Below are 12,489 nucleotides of genomic sequence, written 5' to 3' on the forward strand. Positions count from 1 at the left end.
GACGTGGGATTTGATCCCAGGTCTCCAGGATCGCGCCCTGGGCCAAAGGCAGGCGCCAAACCACTGCGCCTCCCAGGGATCCCCCAAGCCAGAAAAATTAAACAAGAAATAAAAGGAACCCAAATCAGATGGTAAGAAATGAAACTGTTGTTATTTCCAGATGATGTGGTATCATATATAAGACACCCTAGGGGCACCTGGGTGGCTCAGTAGGTTGGACTGCTGCCTTCATCTCGGGTCATGATCCTGGGGTCCTGGGATCAAGCCCTGTGTCAGGCTCCCTGCTCAGGAAGAAGTCTGCTTCTCCCTCTTTCTCTGTCTGCTACTCTCCCTGTTCTTGTTTTCTCTCTCTGTAAAACAAATGGATAAAATCTTAACAAAAAAAGAGAGAGAGGGTAGCCCTGGTGGCGCAGCGGTTTAGCGCCGCCTGCAGCCCAGGGTGTGATCCTGGAGATCCGGGATCAAGTCCCACATCGGGCTCCCTGCATGGAGCCTGCTTCTCCCTCTGCCTGTGTCTCTGTCTCTCTCTCGCTCTCTCTGAATGAATAAATAAATAAATCTTTTAAAAAAAAGAGAGAGAGAGAAAACACTCTAAAGACTCCACTAAAAACTGCTAGAACTAATAAACAAATTGAGTAAATTTGCAGGGTACAAAATCAATATACACAAATCTATCACATATGTACACACTAATAACAAACTATCAGAATATGAAATTAAGAAAATAATCTCACAATTGTACCAAAATGAAGAAAATATCTATAAATAAATGTAGCCAAGGAGGCGAAAGATCTGTACTCTGAAAACTCTAACACACTGATGCAAGAAAATCAAAGAGGACATTAAGCGGAAAATTAGTTTGTGCTCATGGACTGGAACAATTAATACCGTTAAAATGTCCATATTAGCCAAAGCAATCTACACATTCAATGCAATCTCTAACAAAATTGCAATGTCAGTTTTCACAGAAATAGAACAAACAGTCCTAAAATTTGTAGGGAACCACAAAAGACCCTGAATACCCAAAGTAATCTTGAGAAAGAACAAAGGTGAAAGCATCACACACCTGGATTCTAAATGATATCACAAAGACATAGTAATCAAAACAATGTGGTATTGGATCAGAAACAGACACTTGAATCAATGGAACAGAATAGAGAAGCTAGAAATAAACCCATGCATATATGTCAATTAACATGACAAAGGAACCAAGAATATACAGTGGGGAAAGAGAAGTCTTCTAAACAAACGACACTGGGAAAACTGGACAACCACATGCAAAAGAATGAAACAGAACCATTATCTCACATCACACACAAAAATTAACTCAAAATGGATTAAAGACTTGAATGTAAGGCCTGAAACCTAAAACTCCTAGAGGAACACATAAGGAGTAAGCTCTTTCATATGTCATGGTGATGAGTTTTTGGATTTGACACCAAAAGCAAAAATAAACAAGCAGGGTTACATCATACTAAAAAACTTCTGTATGGCAAGGAAAACCATCAACACTATGAAAAAGAAACCAAACGGGAGAAAATATTTGCAAATCACTTATATGATAAAAGGTTAATATCCAAAATATTTAAAGAACTCAGACAACTCAGTAGCAAAAACCCCAAAGCAGTCTGATTACAAAATGGACAGATCAGACCAGATAGTTTTTCAAAGACATACAGATACATGCAAAGGTGTCAACATCACTAACTATCAGAAAAATGCAAATCAAAACTCCAATGAGGTATCACCTCATACCTGTTAGAATGATTATCAAAAAGACCAGAAATAATAAGTGTTGAAGAATGTGGAGGAAAGGAACCCTATGCACTGTTGGTGAGAATGTAAATTGGTACAGCCACTATGTAAACAGTATGGAGGTTCCTTAAAGAATTAAAAATAGAACTACCATATGATCCAGTAATTCCACTTCAGGACATTTTTCTGAAGAAAACTAAAATACTAACTCAAAAGTATATGTACCCTCAATGTTCACTGCAGCATTATTAACATAGCCAAAACATGGAAGCAAACATTGACAGGTAAGTTAACTTTTAAAAACATATGCTACACACAGACACACACACACACACACACACACACACACACACCCCAGAATCTTATATTATTCAGCCATAAATAAGGAAGAAATCTTGCCATTTGAGACAACATAAGTAGACTGAGGACATTATGCTAAGTGAAATAAGTCAGAGAATGACAAATATTGTATGATCTTACTTATATGTGGAATCTAAAAAATAAAAACAAAAACAAAACTGAGCTAAGATTGGTAGTCTCTAGAGGTGGGGATTAGGGGAGTGGTAAAATGGGTAAGGGTGATGCAGATGGCTTGAACTCAAGATCCCAGCTGAAATCAGGAGCTGGACACTGAGTTGACTGAGCCACGCAGGCACCCCAAGCATCTGACTCTTGATCTCAGCTCAGGTCTTGATCTCAGGGTCATTAGTTCAAGCCTTGCACTGGGCTCCACATTGGGCATGGAGCCTACTTAAAAAAAATAAAATTAAAAATAATAAAACAAAATAAAATCTTTTTTAAAAATGTAGAAACCTCCAGTTGTAAAATAAATAAGTTATGCAGATATAAGGTACAATATGGTAACTATAGTTAATATTATGGTGTTGCATATTTGAAAGATGTGAAGAGAGTAGATCTTAAAATTTCTCATCACAAGAAAAAAATTGTAACTGTATGGTGATGGATGTTAACTAGACTGATTGTGATGATCATTCTGTAATATATACAAATTTGAATGATTATGTCATACACCTGAAACTAAATACATGTTATATGTCAATTATACGTCTCTAATATTAAAAACTCAAAGAGGGGCACCTGGGTGGCTCAGTTGGTTAACCATCTGACTCTTGATGTCAGCTCAGGTCATGATCTCAGGGTTGTGAGATTGAACCCCCATTGGGCTCTGCACTGGGCATGGAGCCTGATAAGACTGTCTCTCTTCAGGACACCTGGGTGGCTCAGCAGTCGAGCATCTGCCTTTGGCTCAGGGCATGATCCTGGAGTTCCAGGATCAAGTCCCACAGCAGGCTTCCTGCATGGAGCCTGCTTCTCCCTCTGCCTGTGTCTCTGCCTCTCTCTCTGTGTCTCTCATGAATGAATAAATAAAATCTTTTTAAAAAATTGTCTCTCTTTCTGCCCCCATATTCCTCTCTAAACAACAACAACAAATCAAACGCGAAGATATTTGCACTTAGATGCATCACAAAGTGTCAAAAATCAGAGAGGGCAGCCCGGGTGGCTCAGCGATTTAGCACTGCCTTCAGTCCAGGTAGGGCCTGATTCAGGCTCCCTGCATGGAGCCTGCTTCTCCGCTCTGCCTGTGTCTCTGCCTCTCTCTCTCTCTCTCTGTGTGTGTGTCTGTCATGAATGAATAAATAAAATTAAAAAATAAAAATAAAGATAACTACATTACAAAATATTTTAAACACTGTATTGATGGGCTTATAATTTAAGATGTAATTCATGTGATAATAATAGTATAAAGAAGAAAGGACTGAGCTATATAGGAGCTTTTGAAATACAAATTAGGTTGCTATTCATCTAAGTTAAGATGTTAATTCATAATCCCCAGAGGAACCAGTATGAAAATAACTGGCTCCCTCCCCAAAAACATAAAGCAAAAGAAACAAAGTAATTAAAATGTTGTACTAGGAAATATCTAACACAATACCCAGTACAAAAGAAACTGGTAATGGAGGACTAAGAAAAACAAAAAAAAAAAATATATGAGACCAACAGAAAACAAATAGAAAAATAGGAGACATATATCATATGTTTTCTATATTTGCGCTAAATGTAAATGGACTAAACACTCCAATTAGAAAACAGAAGTTAGAAGAATGGATTAAAAAAAAAAAGAAAAAAGACATGACCCAACTATATATTGTCTACAAGAGACACACTTTAGATTCACAGATACAAATAGGTTGAAAATAAAATTATGGAAAAAGAAATACTATGCAAACAGTACCCAAAAGATATGGAATGGTTGTACTATATGAAAAAAAATAGATTTTAAGATAAAAATTGTTAAAAAGATAGAGAATGGAATTTAATAATGATGAGAAGGTCAATCTATCAGGAAGTCATAAGAATTATAAACATGCATCAACTAACAACAGATACACAATATAAAAATATATGAAGCAAAAAACTGACAGAATAAAAAGGAAAAATGGACCATTCTGACAGTAATAGTTACAGACTTCAATACCCCACTTTCCATTGTGGATAAAATAGAAGATCAACAAGGAAATAAAAGACTTGAACAACACTGTAAACCAACTAAACTGACAGACATTTCTAGAACATTCCACATTCTTCTCAAGTGGACATGGAACATTACCTGAAATAGACCATATATAATGCCATAAAACAAGCCTCAATATATTTTAAAAGATTGAAATCATCAAAAGTATGTTCTCCAACAACAGAGTGATATTAGAAATCAATAATAGATACTTAGGAAAGTCACAAATATATGGAAATATAAAAAACAGACTTCAAGTAAATAATGAGCCAAAAAAGAAATTACAAGGGAAACGAGATTTTGAGATGAATGAAAATGAAAATACAACACCCAAAACGTATGGAATGCAGCAGAAGCAGTGCAGAGAGGAAAATGCATAGCTATGAATGCCTATGTTTATAAAGAAAAAAGAGGGACGCCTGGGTGGCTCAGTGGTTGACCATCAGCCTTCAGCTCAGGGTGTGATCCTGGAGACGGGCTCAGGTCCCACATCGGGCTCCCTGCACGGAGCCTGCTTCTCCCTCTGCCTGTGTCTCTGCCTCTCTCTCTCTGTCTCTCATGAATAAATAAAATCTTAAAAAAAAATCTCGAATAAATAACCTAAACTTCCTACTAGAGACTTAATGTTTGTGCCTCCCAAAGTTCATATGTTGAAACCTAATCACCAAGTAGATGGTACTTGGACATGGGCCTCTGGGAAGTAATTAGGTTATGAGGATGGAGTCTTCCTGAATAAGATTAGTGCCCTTATAAAAGAGACCCCACAGTGCTTCTCTCACTTCTTCTATCATGTAAGGGCACAGCAAGAAGGCCATCTATGAAGCAGAAAACCAGCCCTCACCACACACCGAATCTGTCAGTGCCTTAATCTTCCAGAACAGTGATAAATAAATTTTTGTTCAAGCAACTTGCTGATATTAAAAATACCAGTCTCTGGTACTTCTTTTAACAGCAATCCAAACCAACTAAGAGAGTAAGATGTACTCTGTAAAGTACTGACAGTAGGATGCTGCTATAAAAACCCATACAATAATCTGATGGCCAAAAAGCACATGGGAAGATGTTCAGCGCTGGTAATCATTAGGAAAACACAGAGCAAAATCACAATGAGATACTGGTTCACATCTGTTAGGATGGCTAGAAAAAAAAATCCAGAAAATATGTTGACAGGGATATTGAGAAACTGAAACTCTTGTGCCCTGTTAGCGGGAACACAAGATGGTGGAGCCGCTCTGGCAATTACAGAATTCAAAAGGGTATCATCACATGATCCAACAATTCCACTTCAGGGTCTAGATCCCAAAGGACTCGGGTTAAAGGTCATACTGATGGAAACAAGTATTTCATTAGATAAAGAGGGACAAAGGCAAGTTTTGTCTACAAATTATGTTTGTGAAAGAAAAGAAGGAAACTGAAAAGTCAGCATTAGGCAAACACCATGGTAAAACGTATTTCAGGCAAGGGGCACCTGGCTGGCTCAGTTAGTTAAGCATCACGATCCCGGGGTCCTAGGATTGAGCCCTGCATTGGGTTCCCTCTGTTTGCGCACGCACGCTCTCTCTCTCTCTCAAATAAATAAATAATATCTTTAAAAATAATAATAATAAGCCAATGTCAATTTTTCTGTCTTTGGTAATTGCTCTATGACTAGGTGAGATCTTACCATTAGAGGAGACTGGCTATGGGAAAATAAGGACATTCTCTCTATTTTTGTAATTTTTCTACACATCTAAAACTAGTTCAAAATAAAAAGTTCTTCTGAAAAAGAACAAAGTGCACATCAAGTCATGTAATTCCTCTGCTCAAAACCTCTAGTGGCCCTCTGGTTTACTCATCTGAAAGCCCATCCTCACAATGGCATGCCAGGCTTTTGGATAACCCCATCCCACCATACCGGCTTCCCTGCTAATCCTCAGTACACTGGGAGATCTCCTGCTGCAGAGACTCCTCACTTGCTCTTCAGCATGGACACCTCTTCCCTGTGATCTGCATGCTCAGTCCCTCAGGTACTTTAGGTCTCTGCTCAAGTAACACCTCAGGGAGAACTTTCCTCACCATCCCATATAGAAGAGCATAAAATATCTCCTCTGCCTGTCCTCTGCATTTTTTCTTTTTCATTGCACTTGTTACCACATGACATACTATGTATCTGTCTCCACCTACTAGAATGGATCTCTAAGAAGGTGAGGTCTGTGCTGTTTTGTTTAGTGCCTGGCATATAGTAAGCATACAATAAACATTTACTTAATGAATTAATGAACTTATAATTGTTGTGTGAAGTATCTGTAATTATTTTAAAATGTCTCCCATACGAGGCTGAATACTTAAAGCAAAGATTTCACTTTTAAAGATTTTACTTATTTATATGTCTATTTGAGAGAAAGAAAGAGAGAGAGAGAGCATGAGCAGAGGGAGGTGGGAAAGAGGGGAGAGGCAGAGGGAGAAGCAGGCTCCCCACTGAGCAGGGAGCCTGATGCGAGGCTCAATTCCAGGACTCTGGGATCATGACCTGAGTGGAAGGCAGACGCTTAACTGATTGAGCCACCCAGGTGCCCCAAGATTTCAGTTTTAGCTAAGGGAGAAAGTACTTATCATTGCAGTGATGATTATCTCTGGGTGCTGGCATTACAGGGTATTTTTCTTTCTTTGCATATCTACACTTCACACAGTAACATTTTTGTGTAATTATTTAAAGTGCAGAATACTTACATGGGAAACATTTTAAGTGAAAAAGGCGGTGAAAATTACATTATGTACTGTCCCATGTTTGTAACAAAATATGAATGTGCATGAGAAAAGGACTTTTACTACATACTAAGGTCTCTTTGTGCCAGGGGTACAAAGATTATTGTTTGCTTCTCATGGCTGATCCCTTCCACAAATTCTCCACAATGTTGAAAACATGTATTCCAAGTCAAGTCAGTGAATAGATGTGTAATTTCCCACCTGGTAAAATTTTTTTAAAGGTTTATTAAACCCATGAAAAAGGGAGAAAAAGACAAGAGCAAGAGAATTTTGTTTTTTGTGTTTTTTAAAAAGATTTATTTATTTATTTATTTATTTATTTATTTATTTATTTATTTATCATAGGCACACACATTGAGAGAGAGAGAGAGGCAGAGACACAGGCAGAGGGAGAAGCAGGCTCCATGCCGGGAGCCCGATGCGGGACTCGATTCCGAATTCCAGGATTGAGCCCTGGGCCAAAGGCAGGCACCAAACCACTGAGCCACCCAGGGATCCCCCGAGCAAGAGCATTTTGAAAGGTGGAAAGCAGAATGACAACAGGCTGACAGTCTGGCTAAACTAAGAAAAGGAAATCCTAAACCAGCTGCAGATTGTTGAGGCCTACACTGATGGAGAGATGCCCCCACATGCTCAGGCAGTGGCAGAAGACCAAGCACCTCTGGATGAGGAATGCTGAAAATAGGTTGAAACTTGATTTAAAAAGCAGTTCGGGGATGCCCGGGTGGCTCAGCATTTGGGTGTCTGCCTTTGACTCAGGGCGTGATCCTGGTCCAGGAATCGAGTCCCACATTGGGCTCCCTGCATGGAGCCTGCTTCTCCCTCTGCCTGTGTCTCTGCCTCTCTCTCTCTCTCTCTCTCTCTGTGTGTGTCTCTCATGAACAAACAAACAAATAAATAAAATCTTTAAAAAATAAAATTTTTTAAAAAAGCAGTTTGATCCCCGTTTCCATTCCTCAAAGTTGAAGGCCTCCACTCCAGCAGAAGACAGAAGTATTTTTTCTCTGAAGAGGGCATCTGGCTGCTTACTTGTGCTGAAATTAGGGCACTAAGCGAATAATTAGCAGATGCTGAGGTCCCCCATGCCCGACCTGCCAAAATGCTGTTAGCCCAGGCTGGAGACAGGGAGATTCTTCTTTGGGGAATCTGCCAACCTGTCAAAAAATGGCCCAATGAAGCTGGCATGGAAGGTCCCCCAGATAAACACAAGCCAGTTGCTCTATGGTGAACTCCCCCCACCTCTATACGCATTCTCCCTCCCTCTCTGTCTCTGTCTTTCTCTCTCTCTGTCTCTCTCTCTCTCTCTGTTGGCTTCAATCTGCTCTTAGTACCTCTGACTCTTAAATATGAGCACAGAATTTAGGATCACCTGATCCAAGGAAATACCTGTAACATGGAAGAAAAAAGATCAAATTAAATTAAAAAGAAAAAACATGAAGGAAATAGACTTCCTATGAAGAGAGAAACTTAAAAAAAAAGAAAAAAAACTATCAGTAAAATTCACAGATTGCTAAGACATCCCATCAATGAAACAAGAACACAGTGCTATTAGACACACACAGACACATTCCGAAAAGAGCACAATACCTTGGGATGGGAGATCCCATCTTATAGAAATATCCCAGAGGAGAGAACATTTTTAGATGGAACATAAGGGGAAAAAAGAAAATAAGAGCACACTAGGAGATATGTAATTAAAAAAAAAAAGTAGTTCCAATAAGAGGGAAGAGAAGAAATGCAGAGAAAAAAAGTCATAAAAATTATTTTCAAAAATATTCCAAGAAATGTAAGTGTGAATAGAGAAAGATCTTAATAAAGATAGGTGAGAAAAAGCAAGATGCAAAAGGTGTAGGGGATGCTATGTCATATGCAGGAAGGAGAGCAAAATCAAACTGCATGCTCATAGTTTCTGATATTTACATAAATCCAGAAAGGATACACCAGAAAACTAATAAAACCAATTATTTGTGAGGGGGGTTGAGGCATTCCACTGAATTTTTTTCATTTATACAGTTTTGATTTTTGAGCCATGTGATTAGAACTTCAAAATCAGAAGTAAAAATAAAATTACTCTGCAGGAACCAGTGGTGAGGTAGGGAAACTTGAACTCTCAATGAGGAACTGCTGGAGGCTCATCACTGTCAAGCCTGAGAGATCAAAATCCAAGAAGCTCCGTCATCAGGGGGCTTCATACTTTTCTGAGTTTTGTCTCCAGAAGCTCACTATTTCCTCTTAGTGGAATATAAGAGAACAACCATCTTGTGCTTCCAGCAGGGGTAAGGGAAATGTAACATCCTGAAATATGCCAGAACCTTCTATTTCTTCTTTACAAGGTCTGCCCTCAGGAAAAACTATTTAATCAAAGCCCAACCTGCTGCAGTTTTATCAGAGTGTAACTGACTTGGGAAAAGAGAAATACCCAGCTCCAAGCAGCTCTAGCCTTCCAAGTGGAAGAAGGAAAAAAACCTAATTCCAGGCCATTCTAGCCATCCTGTCCCACATAAGATGCATGGGGACCGAGAAGCATGTGTGAAGTTCACAGGCTGACTATGAGTAGTAAGTCCTGCTCCTTGTAGGCCTATTGAATACTTCCCTCCTGACACACCTTTCCACCATGTTACTAACGGGCAATTTACAGCAGTTCTTTTTACCTAGTACATATGCCTGGCTATCAAGAAAAAAATGACAAGACAACCTAAAAAGCCAAAAACACAGTTGGAAGAGACAGAGCAAGCCTGGAAACCAGACTCAGATATGGCCATGACATTGAGACTATCAGACTAGGAGTTCAAAACAACTTCAATTAAGATGCTAAGGGTTCCCAATGCCTGGGTGGCTCAGCAGTTGAGTGTCTGTCTCAGGCTCAGGGCGTGATCCTGGAATTGGAGATTGACTTCCACATCGGGCTCCTCCCAGGGAGCCTGCTTCTCATCCTTGCACAGGGGCCATGCTAATCTTCTCTGTATAGTTCCAATTTTAGTATATGTGCTGCCGAAGCGAGCACGGGAGCCTGCTTCTCCCTCTGTGTCTCTGCCTCTCTTTGTCTGTCATGAATAAATAAAATCTTAAAAAAAAAAAAGATGCTGCAGGTTCTGACAAAGGAGACATCTTGCAATAATGGATAAACAGAGAGATGGAGACTCTAAGAATGAACAATAAAAGAAATGTTAGAGCTCAAAAAAAGTGTAGTAAAAAAAAAAAATCTTTGACAGGCTTACTGATAGACTGCACACAGGAAAGGAAAAGAACCTCTGAGCATGAGGATTTCTCAACAGAAACCACCACAACTGAAAAGCAATGATAATACAAGTCTCGGTGGAGAAAAAAAAAAGGAAAATATCCAGAACTGTGGGACAACTACCAAAGGTGTAACATAAGCATAATCAAAATTCCAGAAGGACAAAAAGCGGAAGAGAAGAAACATTTGAAAAAAAATGACTGAGAAACTCTCCAAATTAATGTCAGACACCAAACCATAGATCCAGGAAGCTCAGAGACCACTGAGCATGAAAAATGCCCCCACCCTAATACACACAGACATACTATTTTCAAACTACAGAAAAAAATTATGAAAAAATCCTAACAGAACTCAGAAGGAAAAAAAAAAAAAAAAAACAACCTCACCTATAGAAGAGCAAAGAATTATACCTACTTTTCTTTAAAAACCAGGCAGGCAAAAAAGAAAGCAAAGTGAAATATTTTACATCTTGAGAGAAAAAAACTCCCATGAACCTAAAATTCTATACCCTGTAAAATTATCCTTCATAACTGAAGGAGAAATAAAGATTTTCTCAAACAGACAAAATTTATAGACCTGCCATGCAAAAATGCTAATTAAAAAAAAAAAAAAGAAATTCTTTAGAGAAGAAAAATGACAAAACTCAGATCTATACTAAGAAAGGATAGTTTAGTGCTGCCTGCAGCCCAGGGTGTGATCCTGGGGATCCTGGATTGAGTCCCACTTCAGGCTCTCTGCATGGAGCCTGCTTCTCCCTCGGCCTGTGTCTCTGCCTCTCTCTCTGTGTCTCTATGAATAAATAAATAAAATCTTTAAAAAAAAAAAAAAGAAAGGAAGAACTCTGGAGAAGGAATAGTGAAGGCAAAATAAAAACATTTATTTTTCTTATTCTTAATCTAACATAACAATCTGTTTAAAGCAATAGCAACCATATATTTGATTACTTATATTTATATGTAAATATATATAAATATACATGTACATACATAAGCATACTTACATACAAGTTAAATGAATACCAACAAGACAAGAGATGGAAAGGGGGAATCAGGATTATTTTGTTATTATAAGGTATTCACCTTACCCTTGAAGCAGCAGAGTGTCATTTAAAAATGTACTTGGATTAGTTGTAAACATACATTGCCAACTACAGAGCAATCACTAAAAAGAGTTAAAAAGAAGTATAACTAATATACTAAGAAAGGAGAGAAAAATGAATAATATAAAATGCTCAATTAAAACCAAAGGCAGAAAAAGGGTAGTTGACAACAATAAAAACAAAGGAGGGGCACCTGAGTGGGTCAGTTGGTTAAGCATCTGCCTTCAGTTCAGGTCATGATCCCAGTGTCCTGGAATCGAGCCCCACATCAGGTTTCCTGATCCACATAGAATCTGGTTCTCCCTCTGGCCCCTTGTGCTCTCTCACTTTCTCTCTCAAATAAATAAATAACATCTTTAAATATATGCATATTGAAAAAACAAAAACAAAGAACAGGGGCACCTGGATAGCTCAGTTAAGTGTTCAACTCTTGATTTCAGTTCAGGACATGATCTCAGGGTTGTGGGATCAAGCCCCACATCCTGCTCTACACTCAGTGGGGAGTCTGCTGGAGATTCTCTCCCTCTCCCTCTGCCCTTCCCCCCACTCATGCTCCTCTGCTCTCTAACATAAATAATTAATTAATTTTTAAAAAACAAAGAACAACAAATAGGAAACAATAGCAATTATGGTAGATATGAATTTAGTTACATCAATAATAACTTGGAACACAAATGGCCTTAATGCACCAATTATTTACAGACTGTGAGAGTGGGTCAAGAAACAAGGCCCAATTATAAATTGATTTTAAATATAAAGACAATTCTAGAATAAAAGTTAATATATAGAAGATGTACCATGATAACACTAATTTTAAAAAGAGTAGCTATGCTAATATTAATAATGTAATCATTTCACAGAGAAGATTCCAGACTAAGGAAAGTTAATTTAATTAATTTTAGTTCAAAAAATTATTTAATTTCCCTTGAGGTTACTTCTTTGACTCATGTGTTATTTAGATTTTTTTTTTTCTCCACGTCTTGGGACTTTTCAGCTATCTTTCTGTTACTGATTTCTAATTTAATTCCATGAGGTAGGCAATTGTATGATTTCTATAGATGGTGTCCAGCTTACAGTGGTTTAACTTATGATTTTTTGACTTTATGATGGTGTGAAAAT

General features: G+C 38.3%; 1 non-coding gene across 1 annotated transcript; it reads right to left on the reverse strand.

The window, feature by feature from the left end:
* Positions 1 to 9,929: 9,929 nt before the first annotated feature.
* Positions 9,930 to 10,037, reverse strand: LOC112650651 (U6 spliceosomal RNA). Its single transcript, XR_003130343.1, has one exon. It is a non-coding gene; the product is annotated as a U6 spliceosomal RNA (small nuclear RNA).
* Between the last annotated feature and the right edge of the window lie 2,452 nt (positions 10,038 to 12,489).

The sequence above is a fragment of the Canis lupus genome, chromosome 11 (assembly GCF_003254725.2).
Source record: "Canis lupus dingo isolate Sandy chromosome 11, ASM325472v2, whole genome shotgun sequence".
NCBI classification, from domain to species: domain Eukaryota; kingdom Metazoa; phylum Chordata; class Mammalia; order Carnivora; family Canidae; genus Canis; species Canis lupus.